Source organism: Giraffa tippelskirchi, chromosome 1 (genome assembly GCF_054371585.1).
Source record: "Giraffa tippelskirchi isolate mGirTip1 chromosome 1, T2T-mGirTip1v1.2.pri, whole genome shotgun sequence".
NCBI classification, from domain to species: domain Eukaryota; kingdom Metazoa; phylum Chordata; class Mammalia; order Artiodactyla; family Giraffidae; genus Giraffa; species Giraffa tippelskirchi.
The window spans coordinates 6,485,789-6,506,768 of NC_137275.1; the positions used below are offsets into that span (position 1 = coordinate 6,485,789).

The following is a 20,980-nucleotide window of genomic DNA, read 5'->3' on the forward strand; positions in this document are numbered from 1 at the left end:
CCAGGCTGGATGAAGCACAGGCTGGACTCAAGATTGCCATGAGAAATATCAATAACCTCAAATATGCAGATGACACCACCCTTATGGCAGAAAGTGAAGAAGAACTAAAGAGCCTCTTGATGAAAGTAAAAGAGGAGAGTGAAAAAGTTGGCTTTTAAGCTCAACATTCAGAAAACTAAGATCATGGCATCTGGTCCCATCTGGTTTCCAAATAGATGAGGAAACAGTGGAAACAGTCACAGACTTTATGTTTTTGTGCTCCAAAATCACTGCAGATGGTGACTGTAGCCATGAAATTATAAGACGCTTGCTCCTTGGAAGAAAAGTTATGACCAACCTAGACAGACATTACTTTGCCAACAAAAGTCCATATAGTCAAAGCTATGGTTTTTCCAGTAGTCATGTATGGATGTGAGAGTTGGACTATAAAGAAAGCTGAGCTCCAAAGAATTGATGCTTTTGAACTGTGGTGTTGGAGAAGACACTTGAGAGTCCCTTGAACTGCAAAGAGATCCAACCAGTCCATCCTAAGGGAGATCAGTCCTTAATATTCATTGGAAGGACAAATGCTGAAACTTAAACTCCAATACTTTGGTTACCTGATGTGAAGAACTGACTCTGGAAAAGACCCTGATGCTGGGAAAGATTGAAGGTGGGAGGAGAAGGGGATGACAGAGGATGAGATGGTTGGATGGCATCACTGACTCAATGGACATGAGTTTGAGTAGGCTCCAGGAGTTGGTGATGGACAGGGAAGACTGGTGTGCTACAGTCCATGGGGTCACAGAGTCAGACACGACTGAGCAACTGAACTGAACTGAAAGATTTATACATGAAATATGCATAGCAGCCTAATTCATAGTAGTCCCTAAACAATGCAGATACCCAACAAGAAAAGAATAAGCAAATTGTGATGTAGTCTACAATAAAATACAACTAAGTGACACAAAGGAGAAAACAATGAAGAATCTAAAAATATACACATGCTTAATGAAAGAAGCTAAACACAATAGAATACACACTTTTTCATTCTCCTTATATGAAGTTCTAGAAGAAAGAAGAGAATGCTAATATACAGAATTGGGAGAAAAGAGATTTCAGATGGAACCAATTGCCTGAGCAAAGGCAGAACAATGGGAAAGCATGGAGCTTCTCTTGAAAAAGGTGTAATTTTATTTTCACTGATAAATAGGGTGCAGATTGAGATCTGACTAAAAAAGTTAGGGTCATACCTTTTTTTTTTTTTTTTTTTTTGGCCCTACCTCAAGGCTTGCAGAATCTATTTCCCCGACCAGGAATTGGACCCGTGCCCTCAGCAGTGAAAGCAAGGAGTCCTAACCACTGAACCACCAGGGACTTTCCAGGGTCGTATTTTATATCTTAAAGATCTTGGACACAGTACTAATTTGAACTTTGTCCTCTTGAACAACAAATGCTTTCAATAATTCCTGAACTTCCTTACTGAAATTTTGTCTTGTTTGCTGGTTGGAATTTTTGGTTGCTGGAGGATGAAGCAAGAGACAGAATGAATTTGAAGGTTTGAACAACATTTCATAATGTTTTAAATACTTGTGCTCAGTTGTTCAGTCACATCCAGCTCTTTTGTGACCCCATGGATTGTAGCCTGCCAGGCCCCTCTGTCCATGGAATTTCCCAGGCAAGAATACTGGAGCTGGTTGCCATTTCCTACTCCAGGGGATCTTCCTGACCCAAGAGTTGGGATGGAAGCCATGTCTCTCTGTCTCCTTCATTGGCAGGCAGATTCTCTACCACTAGGGCCACCTGGTAAGTCCCTTTAAATGCTTATCATTGCCTTATTTGCTCCTTGTGTTTATTTTCAGTTGTGGTCAACTGAGTAATGGTCCCACAGAGATGTCCATGTCTTAGTCCTGTGGAACCTATGGATACATCAGCTTACATGGTAAAAGGGACTTTGCAAATGTGGTTAAATTAGGGATCCTGAGATGGAGGGATTATAATGGCTCATCTGGATGGGTCCAATAGATTCATAAATGAAGACAATCGTAGAGAGAAGGCAATGTGGTGATGGAAGCAGAGAGATATTTGAAGGTGCTTTGCTGCTGGCTTTGAAGATGCGGGAAGGTGCTGTGAGACAGTGAATGCAGGCAGACCCTAGAAGCTTGAAAACTCAAGGAAACAAGATTCTTCCCTGGGGTTTCCAGAAGGAACAAACTCTGATGACACCTTGACTTTAGTCCAATGAGATGATTATTGGACTTCTGTCTCCAAAGATAATAAATCCGTGTTGTTTTAAGCCATTCATATTGTGGTCATTTGTTACAGCAGCAATAGGAAGTGAGTACAGGTTTTGGTCTCTGAAAGTGTCTGTCTTTCTGCCTCCCTTTGCCTTCAGATCCAAGACTGAGCTTGGGAGGGACGTCATGAGCATTTACCTCTGGCTAATCTTGGCCAGAGTCTGCCAGGAGCATGCTCCAAAGAAGTGGAATTGGAGAAGGAGTGTGGTGAATTCAATCATCAGAAAAAAGATGTTTTTCCGGCTCCAAACTGTGCCAACTCTACCGTAACAAATACTAAAAATATGAAAGTGGTTTGGAAGTGGGTAATGGGTAGAAGCTTGAAGAAGTTTGAGGAACATGATAGAAAATCCTAGATTGCTGTGAACAGATGGTCAGTAGAAATATGGGTTTGGGGGACTTCCCTGGTGGCCCAGTGGTTAAGACCCCAAGGTGCCACTGCAGAGGCATGGGTTTGAACCCTGCTCAGGGAACTAGGATCCTGTATGCCATGTGATGCAGCCAAAAAAAGAAATATCGGTGTCTGCTGATAAAGTCTCAAGAGGAAAAGAGGAATATGTTTTTGGAAATTGGAAGCAAGGGGGTTCTGTTATGTAATGGTAATACTGTGCCCTATAAATTATACAGAAAACAGAACTTGTAAGCAATAAATTTGGGTATTTGGTTGAGATTTCCCAGATAAGTTTTGATGGTGTGACCTGGTTTCTCCTTGTTGCTTTTGGTAAAATGTGAAAGAAAAAAGTGGAGAGAAGTGTTACAAAAAGTTAGCAGAATTTTATTTGAGAAATTCGTAGACTACACAGGTTGCAAATAATGCTGGAGTTAAGAGATTTACTGTCAGGAAAGGATGCTCTAGAGAGTTAGCCAATGATGTGGTTGGTGAGGTATTGTTGTCTTTTTTTTTTTAATTAAAAATGTAACTGTGGTAAAATACACATTAAAGTTATCATCTTAATCATTTTAAGTGTGGATAGACTTTTGCTAGTGCTTGGCAAGTACAAAAGGTTATCAGATTCAAGTACATAGAGGGCTCTTTGAAGGGTTCTATGACTCAGAAGCCAGAAACAGAAATGAAATGGGTCAGGAAATACCTGTGGAGTAGCCTCTTCTAACAGAGTGAATTTATCACCCACAATGTTTATGAGACTGCTGTACCAACAGAAACATATAGCCAGGTTGGATGGAAAGGGACAGAGGACAAAATTGTAAACGCTGTCAGATTCCCAAAATTCTACAGACAGAAAACAGGCTGTGAACAACAGAGCTGTATTACTCTTCATAAGACGATTTCAAGTGTGGAGAGCTCCGGAGAGTGGAATCAGGAGTCCAGGGGGCAGAGGCGTGAGCCATGGAAGTTATTTCTACACTTTTAATGGAGTTTCTTAGGTGGACCTCACAAGTGATCAACTGGCTCTTTTCCTTCATTCTCTCATTGAATGAGGAAGGATCTGTTACCCTATGCCTGTCCCACTACTCTATTTTTGGAACACAAACTTACTTTCTAATTTTACAGGTCCACAGATTTTGCTCCAGGATAGGTAACACCCAGAAGTGAACCCATACATAATTTAGATGATGAGATATGAGATTTGAGTTGATGCTGTAATGGGCTGAGATTTTGGGAAGCCCCTGGAATAGATGAACGTATTTTTCATGTGGGACGTATAAGAGTCTATGAGGACTGGGGGTGGACTGTGATAGGCTGAATAATGGTTCCCACTAAAGATGGCCAAGTCTTAATCCCTGAAACCTGCGAGTATGTTGTCACACACGGTAAAAGGGATTTTGTAGAAGTGACATTGTTGTTCAGTTGCTAAGTTGTGTCTGGCTCTTTGTGACCCCGTGAACTATAGAAGTGACATGTGTTGGCCATAAAGATACAAGACCTTTGGGTCAGAGATACAACTTATTACTTATAGCAAGAAAAAAAAAAGAGGGGGAGCCAGATCAGTGTTGTGGGTTCGCTGACTATGCTCCAGTTCCCACAGGTGTTAGCTCTTCACGCAGTGCTTGCACCACAGGAGACGGGTTTTAAGGGGCTACTGGTATATCTTCCTACCCTTCTCCACAGAGAGATTACTCATTACTCTTGGAAGGCAAGCAAATGTCTCCAGGGAGACATGGAGAAGACTTGACCTTTACTTCCCAGGGATGTTCCTTGGGAAGAAGGATGTTTCTAGTCTCACCATTCTGGAATGTTCCCTTACACGCATATTCTTAATTTAAATCCAAATACTTTCATTCAGCAGCATGGAGAATTGTCTTCCAACTTAAAGCACCCAAGAGGGGGATAAGTCTATTACTTTTAACAGAGTAGAAAAATCTAAAAAAATCCCCAAAGATTACAATAATGCTAGGAGAGGCTGATGGAAGGGAACTGCTAATGTATGATTTTAGAGAAAGACCACGGTCCAGGTTCAATGCATGAGACAGGGTGCTCAGGGCTGCTGCATTGGGATGACCCAGAGGGATGGGTTGGGGAGGGAGGTGGGAGGGGGGTTCAGGATGGGGAACACATGTACACCCATGGCTGACTCATGGCAATGTATGGCAAAACCACTACAATATTGTAAAGTAATTAGCCTCCAACTAAAATCAATTTATATTAAAAAAAGACAGCAGTAATAGAAACATAATGTTTAAAAAAGTATAAAACCTACAATCCTGATTTTGAATTGCAAATATTAGTATAAATTTATAATGTATTTGGGTTCCAATTTGAATAAACCAAGCGTAGGTGGTGCTAGTGGAAAAGAATCCAAATGCCAATGCAGGAGCCGCAGAAGTGAGTTCGATCCCTGGGTCAGGAGGATCCTTTGGAGTAGGAAACGGCAACCCACTCCAGTATTCTTGCCTGGAGAATCCCATGGACAGAGGAGCCTGGTGGGCTACAGAGTGTCATGCTGCTGCTGCTGCTAAGTCGCTTTAGTCGTGTCCGACTCTGTGCGATCCCGTAGACAGCAGCCCACCAGGCTCCGCCATCCCTGGGATTCTCCAGGCAAGAATACTGGAGTGGGGTGCCATTGCCTTCTCCAGTGCATGAAAGGGAAAAGTGAAAGTGAAGTTGCTCAGTCGTGTCCGACCCTTAGCGACCCCATGGACTGCAGCCTACCAGGCTCCTCCGTCCATGGGATTTTCCAGGCAAGAGTACTGGAGTGGGGTGCCATTGCCTTCTCCGCAGAGTGTCATAGAGTGGAGTAAGTCAGAAAGAGAAAAACAAATATCGTATATTAACACATATATATGGAATCTAGAAAAATGGTATAGATGATCATATTTGCAAAGCAGAAATTGACACAGATGTAGAGAACAAATGTGTGGATATATAAGGGGAAAGGGGGGGTGGGAGGAACTGGGAGACTGGAATTTACATATATACACTACTGTGTATAAAATAGATAATTAATGATAACCTGCTATATAGCACCAGGAAGTCTACTCAGTGCTCTGTGGTGACCTGAATGGGAAGAAAGTTCAAAAAGGAGGGAATATAAGTCTATGTATGGCCGATTGATTTTGCGGTACAGCAGAAACTAATACAACATTGTAAAGCAACTATACTCCAATAAAATTAATTTTTAAAAAGTCAAAAAAAAAAAAAGAAAGACCACGCCCAAAGAAACAGGGGGGAGGGGGGTCAGAAAATACGAGAGGCAGAAGTTGAAAGCAGTTTGAGGAAGACGTGTTAAGCAATTACGTTGCTTAATTTTCAGCAATGATGTGAGGAAGCAACATCAATCAGTGCCATTTGGGGACACTTCTAATCTGACAAAGACCAGATTTTAAAAACACTTTTAGTCACACCTCGTGGCATTTGGGACCTTAGTCCCCTGGAGTGAAGTGAAGGTCGCTCAGTTGTGTCTGACTCTTTGCAACCCCATGGACTATACAGTCCATGGAATTCTCCAGGCCAGAATACTGGAGTGGGTAGCCTTTCCCTTCTCCAGGGGATCTTCCCAACCCAGGGATCGAACCCAGGTCTCCCACATTGCAGGCGGATTCTTTACCAGCTGAGCCACAATGTTAGTCCCCTGACCACAGTTGAGCCTGAACCCCCTGTACTGGAAGGCTAAGTCTTAACCACAGGATCACCAGGTAAGTCCCCCAAAATCAGATGTTTAAATGTACAAAAGGGCAAAGAAATTTGCCATACATTGACTAATTATTCCAGGGAATATGACCTCAGGTTACAAGTGATAGGTATCACAAATTCATTTGTGCCTCAGCAAATGTAAATGGAATATCCACTTACTATGTATCATGCAAGATGGGACAGAATTTCTGCTCCACATGCATTCCAAGGTGGCAGACTGACAGAACCAGAAATCAAATAAATACAAATATTAGAAATTACATACCACCAAGAAAGCAAAGCAAAAGGAGGAAGACTAATAAAGGATATACCCAAACTAAGGTGATTAGGAAGGACTTCTTTAAAGAGGCAACCTTTACATTCAATCTATTCTCAAAACAGAAGTCGGAGGAAGTTTTTGAAAACCTAATTTGCACCATGTCTCTCCTGCACAGAACCCTTCAATTGTTCTCCATGTCACTGACAAAACCCAAAGGCCCTTATAATGGTCCACAGTCCTTCGTGATTTGGTCCTCAAATACCTCCCTGACCTCCTTTCTTATTACTTTCTATAGCACTTGCTGCGTTGCATGCGTGCTCAGTCATGTCCCAACTCTTTGTGACCCCAGGGACTGTAGCCCATCAGCTTCTTCTGTCCATGTAATTCTCTAGGCAGGAATACTGGAGTGGGTTACCATGCCCTCCTCCAGGGCATCTTCCCACCCCAGGGATCAAACCCATGTCTCGTCTCCTGCATTGCAGGGGGATTTTTTACCATTGAGCCACCGGGGAAGCCCATTCCTATAGCAGTGATTATCTCCTAAACATTATAAAGGTTGTATTTATTACATTTATCGTCTTTCTCTCCTTGCCAGAACTAAAGCTCCATTAGAGAATGAACTTTTGTTTTCTTCATTTCGTATCCCAAATGCCTCTACAACAGTGCATGACCACTAATCAAAATTCATTAGATTTCTGTTCAATGGACATAAAATTATGATTTTATTAGTATTTAAATATAACAAAAATAAAACATAAGTTACCACATACACTGCTATATTAACATTTAAATACAACACAGGAAAGGATCACAAAATATGAAATGTAAACAAAAACCGGGTCAGATTGATTTAACGCGGGGAGTGTCCTGCCTGCTCATGAGCTCGTTCCAGTCTGGAACACAGGAAGAGAGTGCTACCCGCATTTCTGCTGCACCATTGAACCCTTTCCTTTCCTTTGTTTTTAATTGGGTTAAGACTGAAAACCCCGGTTCACACAAACTAGTTGTCGTGAATGGTAATAGTAGCAGGATGCTCTTTCGACTTAGCACAGGAAAGTCTTCCTTTATCTTAATCCAAAATGCTGATAAACTTAATGCTTCATAATTATTCTTCAATGTGAATGAAGAACTGAGCTGCAATAACTCATTCTCTTCTTCAGGCACCAGGTCTAACTCAGTTATTGATTCTGGGTTTCGAAAAGCAAATGGATCTTTTACCCAACAATTTTGTCTTAGTGTTTCAAATTTCTCTTCTGGGAAGAAATGGTTAAAAGTTTGAGAGAGAGACGTGAGATGCAACAGTATCTCTAGTTTTATTTCCTCCAAAATGTCCTCATTAATAACATTCTCTTCGATGTGCTGCAAAAATCTTGGAAACATGTAATAGCTAGGAAGGTTGCTTTTCAGTCTCGCTTGCCACAATAATGTCTTTCGGAATCCTTGGATCCGTTCCATCTGTTGGAATACGTCATTGTTTCTCCCCTGTAGTTTTAAACTGAGTTCATTAAGGATGCCAAAAATATCTGTTAAATATGCCAGTTTCATTATCCAAATATCATCCTCAAAAATAGTTGCAAAATGCGATTTCTTTTCAGTGAGAAAAATGTGGATCTCGTTCCTGAGTTCATAAACCCTTCTTAGTCTTTTCCCTTGAGATAACCAGTGGACTTTGGTATGATATAGCAAGTGGGTATAGTTAGCTTCAATCTCTGAACAGGTTTCAAGCAGGCGGCAGTTTAGTGAGCTTCCTTTAATAAAATTAACAACTTTCACTGCTTTTCAATGCTTCCATGAGATTTTGTGGGATCTCTCTGGACACTAGCGCTTCACAACGAATAAAACAGTGACCCCACGCGGCGCCCATCACCTCGAGCAGCCTTTCAGTTACTCTGCTCAGTTTCCATGGGGTCGCTAAGAGTCAGACACGACTGAGCGACTTCACTTTCACTTTTCCCGTTCATGCACTGGAGAAGGAAATGGCAACCCACTCCAGTATTCTTGCCTGGAGAATCTCAGGAATGGCGGAGCCTGGTGGGCTGCCGTCTATGGGGTCGCACAGAGTCGGACACAACTGAAGCGACTTAGCAGCAGCAGTTCGGTTTCCCAGTTAAGTGTGCTGCTCCGTCACTTGTGATTCCTTTGCAGTTTTTCCAGTTTAATTTATAGTGACCAACAATGCACTTTTCCAATTCTGTGAAAATATCTAATCCACTTAGGCATGAGGTTAAGTTTAAACAACACAAAAAATCCTCCATGAAGTCACCTTGCCACGTGTATCTAACATAGACTAAAAGTGCTGTGCAGCTTCCAATATCAGTGCTTTCATCAAACTGAACTGCAAAATCTATTCCTGACTGTAATCGAGTAGTAAGCGTGGCCTCTAAATGCTCGGCAATTGTACAAATTCGAAGAGCTATCGTGTTATCACTAGGAATAGTTTTTAATTTATCTGCAGATTTATCATCAAAAATTGTACGCACCATATCCAAGCATGCTGGAAGAATAATTTTTTCTGCAGCTGTGTAAGCCATTTTCTCTTTTGCCACACGATATGCAACTAAGTATGATGACAATAAGGCTTTCTCACTGACAGTAGGATAGCTAAGAAATGGTGTTGGTGACTTTACATCTTTTTTCTTCCTTTGAAAATATTCAAGAGGCTTATCAGTAAGTTCAGCATGCTGTGTTTCTAAATGCCTTTTTAATTTTGAAGGTTTTAAGCTTTCATTTGCAAGAATATTATTACAAATAACACACTGAGGTCTGTCACTTTCAAAGGGTTTTTCACATTTGATAAAACCATATTTTAAATAATCTTCATTATAACGTCTTACACTTACTTTTTTCTTTTTGAAATGTGGTTCAAATGCAGTTGGTTTGCAGATTAGAGTCAATATTTTTCTCATAATTGTTACTGGTCATACTTCCAGATCCAGAGGTAGAACTTGAACATGCGTTTGCATATTTTACATTATTCCTCTTTCTTTTAAAAAAGAAATGATCCATTTTAAAAGCAATTTTGAATGTTACAATTGCCACTAACTCAGATATATATGTATGTGTGTGTATAGATATTTATAGCCTAGATAACATCTTTCCAAAACATTCAATTTACAACTGAATCTCAGTTGAACATCTCAGATTTTATATCCAGTTGCAAGTTATAATATACAACTAGACTGCACATCAGCCATTTTGTTATGAAAACCAAACATCAATGAACAAATGACTGAAAAACCATTTCTTAAGCAATCAATGACACTATATTCACCATATACCCTCCATCAAATATCTTTTCACATATTGAAACTGACCTTAGTATTCCCTGCAAGGTGCATGATTCTGGCAAAGGATTTATGCAAAGCACTCTGATATTTCAAATTTTGTTTTGTTTTTAAGAATGTTCATCATGACTCACAAATTGATTTCATGACCTACTAAATGGGTCCTACGCAAAACATGAAAAATACTGATACAGAGACATTTTCTTCTGTTGTGTTGGTAGCTTGACTATGTCTGCTTGATGATCAAACGAACTAGCTGATCTGCTAAACTGTTGGCTGACACTTGAACTGGAACTTCCTTGAAGTGGTGAGTATATATCACAGATTTTTATTCCAGATACTTTCTGATGGGAAGCATATTTTTTAAGATGGCAAATTACACTTTGATCTAGTAAGGTTCCAATGAAGTTTTCCATGGCTAGGTCAACTATATGGTTGGAGCTGATGATATATCTTTAGAGCTTTCTTGGAATGCATCCTTGACCTGGGAATAAGACCAGAAATATGACATTAAGCATTACAAGACAGAGCAGTATTGTTCCCAGCTATAGTGACCTTTACAAAATCCAAGGTCATGGATGTTGAAGCAAAAAGCTGTAGTTCTCCTCACCTCCATGTTATACGGGTTTAGGGCCATTTCTAAAAGGCAGACCACTTCAACCAAGACTGGGAGAGAGAAAAAATGATGTAAGACCAGGGGGTCAATACCAGGAGATGCAGAGTACACTGCCAAAGCTGAACACAGCAGACCATGGAGGAGCACAGCTCATTCACCAAGTGTTATTTCCTCTTAGCTCACTTTGTGCCCATTTTGAAAGTACTTACTGCATTGTTTTCTTGAACTTGGGATGTTTGGGTCTTATCAGCATAATACAGCACTTCCTTACAAACCTCTCCATTACATAAAGCCACTTTGTGTGGGGGTTGAGGGTGGGGGTGAGAATGGAATGGAAGAAGGGTAAAGTCTTCCATTTGTGCTCAGTCACATCTGACTCTTTGCAATCCCAGGACTGTAGCCCGCCAGGTTCCTCTGTCCATGGCATTTTCCAGGCAAGAACACTGGAGTGGGTTGCCATTTCCTCCTCCAGGGGATCTTCCAAACCCAGGGTTTGAACCTAGGTGTTCTGAATTGGCAGGTGGATTCTTTACTGCTGAGCCATCAGGGAAGCCCACAAATGATCTGAATGCCATCAATTTTCATCAGTCTGTCACCACTGAATTTATTCCAGTCTAATCTTTTAATAATAATGCCAGATTTGAAAGAGGCATCATGTTTTGACCTTGAAACAAGATGCTGCCAGAGGGAGAAGGCCTTGGAGAGAGTCTTCTGTAAGACTTCATTAAATTGTATTTAACAGTAAACTTGACGGGGACTTATACTATGTCATGTATAATACATTTTTTTAAAATGTAATAAACTTAGAGAGCAACTTTAGGTTCACAGCAAAACTGAGCAAAAGGTAGAGATTTTTTCCCACATAGCCCTGCCCCCACATACGCAGTCTTCCCCATTATCGACATCCCCCACCACAGTGGTAAGTGTTACAGGTGATAAAGCCACACCAACACATCGCCATCACTCAAAGTCCATCACTTACATTAAGGCCCACTCTTGGGGTTGTACATCCTATGAGTTATGACAAATGAATAATGGCATGTATCCACCATATGGCATCATACAGAGTATTTTCACTGCCCTAAAAATCCTGTGTCTCTATTTATCCTTCCCTTCCTTCCTACCCCCACTGATCTCTAGTAGTCACTGATTTTTTTTAACCAGCTCAGCTTCACAATTTTGCTTCTTCCAGGATGCCATACTGTTGGAATTACATGTATATAGACTTCTCAGGTTGGCTTTCTTTCACTTGGTAATATTCATTTAAAGGTCCTCCATGTAGCTTCATGACTTGATAGCTCATTTCTTCTTAGCACTGAAAAATATTTCATTGCTTGGTTATAAGTTTATTTATATATTCACCTACTGAAAGACATCTTTGTTGCTCCCAATTTTTGGCAATTGTGAATAAAGCTGCTATAAACATGGACTGCCAGTTTGTGTGTGTAGAAAAGCTTCCCACTCTGGCTAAACGCTAAGGAACCTGACTGCTGCATTGTTTGTAAACATGCATTTTTAACAAGGATGCTCATTTTTAACAAGCCAGCCACTGGAAAAGACCCTGATGCTGGGAAAGATTGAGGGCAGGAGGATAAGGGGGCAGGAGAGGATGAGATGGTTGGATGGCATCACTGACTCAATGGACATGAGTTTGAGCAAGCTCAGGGAGATAATGAAGGACAGGGAAGCCTGGTGTGCAATAGTCCATGGGGTCGCAAAGAGTCGGACATAACTTAGCAACCTATGGGAGAGAGAATTCAGGGTCTGATAGATGCTTCTGACTTAATCTTCCTTAGATGTTTCCCCAAAGATGACATGTTCAAAATATCTTACCCTCATCTGAGAAAGCGGCAAAGCTTTTCTTTGGAGGTCTTCCATCCTGTCTGCCAAGGTAGTTAGCAGGAGTAATGAGTTTCTGGCAGATGCTTCCCAGATGGAGGCAAAGTATGGTGGATAGCATCACCATATTAAACCAGAACTAAACTGCTGGAAAAGCAACTGCATCTGGATCTCTTTGATGAATAAGAGCAATAATGCTCTTTAATCGGCTGTGCATCTAGCTTAGTCATTCTTTAGGAGAGACTTTCAAGAGTTAAGGTGACCAAATACTTGTAGCTGAAAGTATCTTATATACCAAGGTGTATTAATAGAGGCATGGGATACAGTTTCAGGTTAGTGACTTTCCACTAATGAATCTTTTTATCTACCTGTTCCTAGAATAGTGTTTGTCACATGGTAGGTTCTCAATAAATGCATTTGAAAGATTAAATGAAAGAATGAATGACATCTGTAGTAAACTGTACCATGGACATTCTGTTTTTATTAGTCAGTGAAAAATAAGCTACCAAACTATATTTGAACAATTTGGTGATACGTAAGACAAAGATTAGTGAGACCTTTAAAACTGGATCAACAATATTCTATTTCAAAATAAATTGCTTATAAAAACATAAACTATATTTAGATTTATCTTATAAAGCCAAACACGTAAATCTACCTGAAAATAAGAAACAGATTAAAAAAAACTAACCTCTCATTTATATTATTATGGGTATGAGTAATTCTTTTAGACAAAAACAACTGTCTTTAAATCATTCTCTTTTTTTATTTTACTATTCTCATTTCGACCCAATCCTCTTTGAAAGTGAAAGTGTTGGTCGCTCAGTCCTGTCCAACTCATTGCGACTCTCATGGACTGGAGCCCCCCAGGCTCCTCTGTGCATGGAATTCTCCAGGCAAGAATTCTGGAGTGAGCTGTCCGGGGGATCTTCCCGATCCAGGGATTGAACCTGGGTCTCCTGCTTTGAAGGCGGATTCTTTACTGTCTGAGCCACCAGGGAAGCCACAAAGAGATTATAGGATGATATACACTTCAGTTGACTCCATGGAGTATAGCCCACCTGCTAGGCTCTTCTGTCCATGGGATTCTCTAGGAATGAATACCGGAGTGAAGTGCCATGCCCTCCTCCAGAGGATCTTCCCTACCCAGTGATCAAACCCACTCCTCTTGCATCGGCAGGAGGGTTCTTTACCACTAGTGCTACCTGGGAAGCCTCTTTAGGAGTCCATTCAGCTGTGGGTTCAGAGAAACAGTGGACACTGTTGTATTCAAATGGTATTCTTAAAGGGCTTACCCTCTCTCTTCAGACAATTCACCTACAGTAATAGTAGACATAGTATATTAGTGTACAGACCTGATAAATGTGAGGAAGAAAGCATGTGGAAGTCCTTTTCTAACAGAAAGAGGATACAAGGTAACAACTGAATGGGACTCTGAAGCAGAAATTGTTGCAAGCTTGACAGAAGGTATGAAATAACTGTCTACAAAACTGCTGTGAATGGACTAGGAGAATGTTCTAAGGTTTTAACCAGGTCTGCACGATTGCCTTACATGCTTAACACAAAGATCATTATTATGATGCCTGACAGGTGTGGTCTTTAATTACCTGCCATGAATTTTTACCTCTTAGACATATTTCCATAGTGCTCGGAGTACTATCTTTTAAAAACAGAGCTGTGATCAGTTTCCTCTTAATTCAAAAACCTCTACTGGCTATGAATGAGTGCAATCTCTTCAGGATAATGTCATTTAAATTGGTATCTCCATACAATCTTACACTTCAAGCGCTAAGACTACTGTGAGTTCTTGAAATACCTTGTGCATTTCACACTTCTGCTTTCATTCTAGCTGGTATTCCCTGTGCCTGGAATACTTCTCTTGCCTTTAAAATCCTATTTGTTCTTTATGATTTAGCTCAAATGCCACAGCATTTATCCATTTAACTAACATGTAAGGATTTACAATGTGCCAGGCGCTGGGAATACAAAGCAAGAAAATGGATAGTGGATATATTCATACAAGGGAACACACCTGTTCAGATGTTAACGATGAATGAGCTAGAGTTACATACAACACTGTCAAATCTTACATTAAGTTAAAGAAACCTGCCAAAGGATATACACATTTCTGACTGTGAAAACTATGCAAAACAGCACTATACATTCAATTAAAAAATAAAACATAAAGGTGCTTTAAAGGGGAGGGATCTTGGTCAAGAGAGAACAGAATGGAATTGGATGGAGGAGACCAAGGTCTTCAAATATATAATAATAATTTTTCCAGCTGGGTGTTGAGTACACACGTATTAGTTATAGTTTTATTTCTACTTTGTGTCAGTCAAAAAATATATTTTTCAAAGGGATGGTTAAGGCGTGATTCATTCCTGAACGCACTGCCTGCTTGTCTCATAACCAACAACTTAAACTTACCTTCTGTCTCTGATATTCTCCTTTGTTTCCTATATTGTTATCGTGCACTCATTAGTTAATTATGCCTTAAGAAGAGGACTTTGCAGGTATGAGCTTTAAGTAGATTAGAATGTAATCCTCTTCCCAGGAGACTCCCGTTTCCTCCAGATCTCAAGGGAGCTAACTAGGTCTACGAACCCCAGCCTGACCCCTTCAGCCGACCAGACAGCATCTGCCCCCGGACCCCGGATCGCAGCTCCCTACCTCCGGTGAACGTCCATCCGTCCTGTGAGCAACACCAAAACGTGCCTCCCGCCAACGAACCCCGCAATGTCTCCCTTCAGCCGAATCCGGACCACTCCCACCAGAGCTCGCCTTTCTTCTTTCTCACCTCCAGCCCAGCGCCGCGAGCCTCCCGCCGAACCTGCCGACTGCCAGGGTACCTCAGCCTCCATCCCCTACTCAACACCACTTCCGGCCTCGCCTCCGCGCCCAGAGAATCCCATCCCACCGGCAACCGGAAGAGGGCCGGCTCGGCCCTCTGCGCACGCGCGAAGCCAGGAGGCGGCTCTGCTCTCGCGGTTGTCTCGCGGCGTTTCCTTTTCTCGCGGGAGGTGTTTGAACGCTCCGGCGGTAACCGAGCCCTCGGCTGTCTGCGACTGACTGACCGGAGGCGGTAGCGTCTCTGCTGAGACTCCGACGGTGGTCAGTCTCTGGCTACCGCCAAGCGCTGACTGGCTTCGCCTCGACCCGGTCCGGCGCCATGGGAGCGGAGAAGAGGCTGGTACCAATTAAGCAGACCTTCCAGCTGGCCCAGCAGCCGCTCCGGAACCGAGATTGGTGGTGATTGATGATGCTGGTGATTGATGATGTTGGTGACTGGTGATGCTGAACCGCCGCCTCCGGCCCGGCCGCCCCGCTCAGCCACACGCGAGCACGCTAATTTTGTCAGTCTCTGTAAAGGAATTTTAGAGATTTTTAAAATTGCCGAGTCATTGGAAAAGACCCTGATGCTGGAACGATTGAAGGCAGGAGGAGAAGGGGACGACAGAGGATGAGATGGTTGGATGGCATCACCGACTCAGTGGACATGAGTTTGAGTAAACTCCGGGAGTTGTGATGGACAGGGAGGCCTGGCCTACTGCAGTCCGTGGGGTCACAAAGAGTCGGTCAGGACTGAGCGACTGAACAACAGCAGCAACTATCATTTACCTTGTTTACTTATTTAGGAAGATTTATTTTAATAATCATTTTAGGTTTGTGTCTCTAGGTTAGCAGTTCATCGATTTTTAACATAAATCTGCATTTCATCAAATAGCTCATTTCATCAAATAGCTATGTATACAAGTAAATATATATATATTTTATTTCTGCCCTGTAAATAGTTTAACAGAACACGTTTTTTAGGCTCAAAATAAGTCAGTGCAAAGAAAAGTTCATTTTGTTACCAGACAACAATTTTTCAGGTGGATATACAGGTCTCCCCAACTTTTAAAAGTTTGCCTTAGGCCACTTCACTTTTAGGAAAGACCTGTATTGTATTAGTACCTGTTTTTTTTTTTTAATTGGAGGATAACTGTTTTATAATATGGTGTTGGTTTCTGCCATATTGTCAACATGAGTCAGCCCTAGGTTCTCCCTCCGTCTTGAACCTCCTTCCCACATCCCACGCCATCTTGCCTCTCTAGATTGTCACAGAGCACCAGGGTTGGTAGTTGAAGGAAATCTGGAAGGGTTTTCACCTTTACAAAAAAAAAAGCAAAGAGCAACAATAGTTGGTATGCTTAGTCTTCAGAGTCTGTTTCACTGGATCCTTTACAGGGGCAGTGGCCCTGCCAAGCTCCCCTCCCTGCAACTACACTGAGCACCTCAGATTCAGGGCCTCATAGCTTGGAACTATCTCTATGATCATCTAGGCTGCATCTCTGTTTATTTCATGCATCGGCAAGTGTGTTCTGAAGTATCCCAAAAGCTTAGTGTGAAACTGGTTGTAGTTATAAGTGTTTTGATCAACGTGAATGAAATGCCCAGTGTGTGAGTTGAATTTGCTTGGGTCCACTATTTCCATGCAGAGAGAAAGAATCTTGAAAGCTGCCAAAGTTAGTATTGCTTCTGTTGGTAACAAAGTTGTCTCAGTTGGCCTCCAATGATCAGTGAACAACAAATGGAATACCAAGGTAATCTTGGGCTTCCCTGGTGGCTCAGTGGTAAAAAGTCCACCTGCATTGCAGGCAATGTGGGTTCCATCCCTGAGTTGGGAAGGTCCCCTGGACAAGGGAATGGCTACCCACTCCAGTATTGCCTGGAGAATTCCATGGACAGCAAAGCCTGGTGGACTACAGTCCATGGAGTAGCAAAGAGTCATGCATGACTGAATGACTAACACACACGTCTCTTAATGTACTCCCCCTCCTTCCTTCCCAGAGGAAACCAGTATCCTGAATTTTCTGTTATTCATTACTTTGCTTTTCTTTGGAGTTTATTATAAGGCTACCTACTGTATCCCCCAGATATGCAATATATCTTTGCTTTTTTTAACCTTATTATAAATGTAGCTATTTTGCATGTATTCTTTGGAAATGAATTTTTTTCCATTTAACACTGTTTCTAAGAATGATCCAGATTTATGCATGTTGCTATGTGTGCTGAGTCACTCAGTTGTGTCTGACTCTTCGTGGTCCCATGGACTGTAGCCCGCCAGGCTCCTCTGTCCATGGGATTATCCTGGCAAGAATACTGGAGTGGGTTGCCATGCCCTCCTCCAGGGGATCTTGCCAACTCAGAAGTGGAACCCAAAGTTCCTGCATTGGGCAGGCAGATCCTTTACCATTGTGCCACCTGGGAAGCCCTGGTATGTAATTATAGTCTTTTCTTTTTCACTACTATATTGTATTTTGCTTTAGAAAGACAACACACTTGAATTATCTGCTATGTTGTTTACTATTATGAACTAAATGCTATCAGCATTCACAAACACGTACAAAAGTTTCTCTGGCTGATATTCCTAAAGGTGGTGTTATGGGCTGAATTGGGATTCTCCAAAATTCTTAATTGAGGCCCTGATTCTCAGCATCTCCCAGTATCTCAGGAATTGTCTGCATTTGGAGATAGAGTCTTTAAAGAGATAAGTAATTAAAACGAGACCTTTGGTGGGGAGTGCTCTAGTCTAGTCTGATTGTTGTTCTTTTAAGAAGACGAGATTGGGGAGGGGGGTTCAGGATGGGGGACACATGTACACCCATGGCCGATTCATGTCAATGTATGGCAAAAACCACTACAATATTGTATTTAATTGCCTCCAATTAAAATTAATTAATTAAAAAAAAAAAAGACGAGATTGGACATACAGAGAGACACTGGACATGTGCATGCAAAGAAGAAAGGCCAGTGAAGACACTGAAGAAGACATCTGCAGTGCAAGAAGAGGGGCCTGGGAAGAAACCAAGCTGTGACTTTGGACTTCTAGCCTCCAAAACTGAGGAAATAAGTCAGTTTTTAAACCACCCAGTCTCTAGCATTGTTGTTACGGCTACCCTAGCAAATGAATCGGAGAAGGCAATGGCACCCTACTCCAGTACTCTTGCCTGGAAAATCCCATGGACAGAGGAGCCTGGTAGGCTACAGTCCATGGGGTCGCACAGAGTCAGACACGACTGAAGCGACTTAGCAGCAGCAGCAAATGAATACAGTTAGAATTGCTAGATGGGATTATGCATAAGTTGAGTTTAATTAGTAATGCCAGTATTATTTTAAAGTGCTTGGACCAACTCACAATCCTATTGGCATGTGTGAGAATTCTTATTCTACATCCTTGCCCAAACCTGGTATTGTCAGACTTGACTTTCTCCAGTCTATTGGGATAAGAGTGGAATGTTACTGTTATGTTAATTGCGCTATCCTGAAAACTAAGGAGAGTTGAATATATTCATGTATTTTTAAAATTTCTATATCAATAAAATTTTTGTTATATCTTTGTCTACCTTTCTGTTATGCTATTTGTTTTTTTTTTACTGATCGGTAGGAGTTAATTTTAATGAAAGTAAGATTTATTCTTTAATGGCCTGTCTTATGTCTTATTTAAGAAATTTTTCCTAACCTCCAGAGTAAAAGAATATATTCTTTTTTTCTGAATGTTTTTCATTTCAATCCTTAATGTACCTGGAATTGATTTTTCTTTTTAATGTTTGATTTGAGGTAAATGTATAGTTTCATTTTTCCCTGCACTAATAACAGTTGTCCTAGCCCTATTTATTGAATAGTCTTTGGTAGCTCTGGCATATATCAAGTCTGCCTACGATGCAGTTCTCTTTCTGGTCTCTATTCTAATTATGATTTTTGTCTATCTCTAGGCCGTTATTACATTGTCTTAATTATTAATACTACGTGCATTGGTGCTCAGTCATGTCCAACTCTTGCGACCCCATGGACTGTAGCCCGCCAGGCTCCTCTGTCCATGGAATTTTACAGGCAAGAGTACTGGAGTGGGTTGCCATTTCCTCTTCCAGGGGATCTTCCTGACTCAAGGGTCTAACCTGCATCTCCTGCTGCTCCTGCACTGATAGGCAGATTCTTTAACACTGAACCACCTGGGAAGCCCCTTAATTATTATTATGGTTTTGTAATAAATCTTAATATCTTGTAGTAATTGGATTTCTTGTTTCAAATTATCTTTGGGATTCTCTGGTGGCTCCATTGGTAAAGAATCTGCCTGCAGTGTGGGAGACCCAGGTTCAATCCCTAGGTTGAAAAGATCCCCTGAAGAAGGAAATGGCAATCCACTCCAGTATTCTTGCCTGAGAATCCCATGGACAGAGGAGCCTGGTGGGCCACAGCCCATGGGGTTGCAGAGTCTAACACAACTGAACAACTAACACACACACAGTAAATGGATTTCTTGTTTCAAATTATACATATATATAATATAGTAAATAAATATATATATAATAAAATTGGCTTTCCTGGTGGCTTAGATGGTAGAGAATCTGCCTGTAATGCAGGAGACCTGGATTTGATCCCTGTGTTGGGAAGATCCCCTAGAATAAGTGAGTGGTTACCCATTCCAGTGTTCTTGCCTGGTAAATTACATGGACAGGGGAGACTGGCAAGCTGTAGTCCATCAGGCTGCAAAGACTCAAGACACGATTGAGTGACTTTCACTCTCCCACTCATCCACAATTAAATTATTTAACAACTGACCTGTCTCTTGAGAAACCTGTATGCAGGTCAGGAAGCAACAGTTAGAACTGGACATGGAACAACAGGCTGGTTCCAAATAGGAAAAGGAGTACGTCAAGGCTGTATATTGTCACCCTGCTTATTTAACTTATATGCAGAGTACATCATGAGAAACGCTGGGCTGGAAGAAACACAAGCTGGGATCAAGATTGTCGGGAGAAATATCAATAACCTCAGATATGCAGATGACACCACCCTTATGGCAGAAAGTGAAGAAGAACTAAAGAGCCTCTTGATGAAAGTGAAAGAGGAGAGTGAAAAAGTTGGCTTAAAGCTCAACATTCAGAAAACTAAGATCATGGCATCTGGTCCCATCACTTCATGGGAAATAGATGGGGAAACAGTGGGAACAGTGTCAGACTTTATTTTTTGGGGCTCCAAAATCACTGCAGATGGTGACTACAGCCATGAAATTAAAAGACGCTTACTCCTTGGAAGGAAGGTTATGGCCAACCTAGATAGCATATTTAAAAGTAGAGACATTACTTTGCCAACAAAAGTCTGTCTAGCCAAGGCTGTGGTTTTTCCAGTGGTCATGTATGGATGTGAGAGTTGGACGGTGAAGAAAGCTGAGCGCCGAAGAATTGATGCTTTTGAACTGTGGTGTTGGAGAAGACTCTTGAGAGTCCCTTGGACTGCAAGGAGATCCAACCAGTCCATCCTAAAGGAAATCAATCCTGGGTGTTCATTGGAAGGACTGATGTTGAAGCTGAAACTCCAATACTTTGGCCACCTCATGCGAAGAGTTGACTCATTGGAAAAGACCCTAATGCTGGGTAGGATTGAGGGTAGGAGGAGAAGGGGATGACAGAGGATGAGATGGTTGGATGGCATCACTGACTCGATGGACATGGGTTTGGGTAGACTCCGGGAGTTGGTGATGGACAGGGAGGCCTGGCGTGCTGCAATTCATGGGGTCGCAAAGAGTCGGACATGACTGAGAGACTGAACTGAACTGATATGTTTACG

At 41.6% G+C, this 20,980-nt stretch overlaps 1 long non-coding RNA gene across 2 annotated transcripts in view; it reads right to left on the minus strand.

The window, feature by feature from the left end:
* Positions 1–7,326: 7,326 nt before the first annotated feature.
* LOC145547156 (uncharacterized) overlaps positions 7,327–20,980 on the minus strand; it is a 50,911-nt gene continuing 37,257 nt past the window's right edge. The window contains exons 3-4 of one of the 2 annotated variants that reach the window (XR_014083624.1): positions 15,168–15,731; positions 7,327–10,396 (exon numbers count right to left, since the gene is read on the minus strand). This is a non-coding gene — a long non-coding RNA (uncharacterized LOC145547156). Of the gene's footprint in view, positions 10,397–15,040; positions 15,732–20,980 lie in introns of those variants that run through there. The other variant, XR_014083613.1, reaches the window with a different exon arrangement.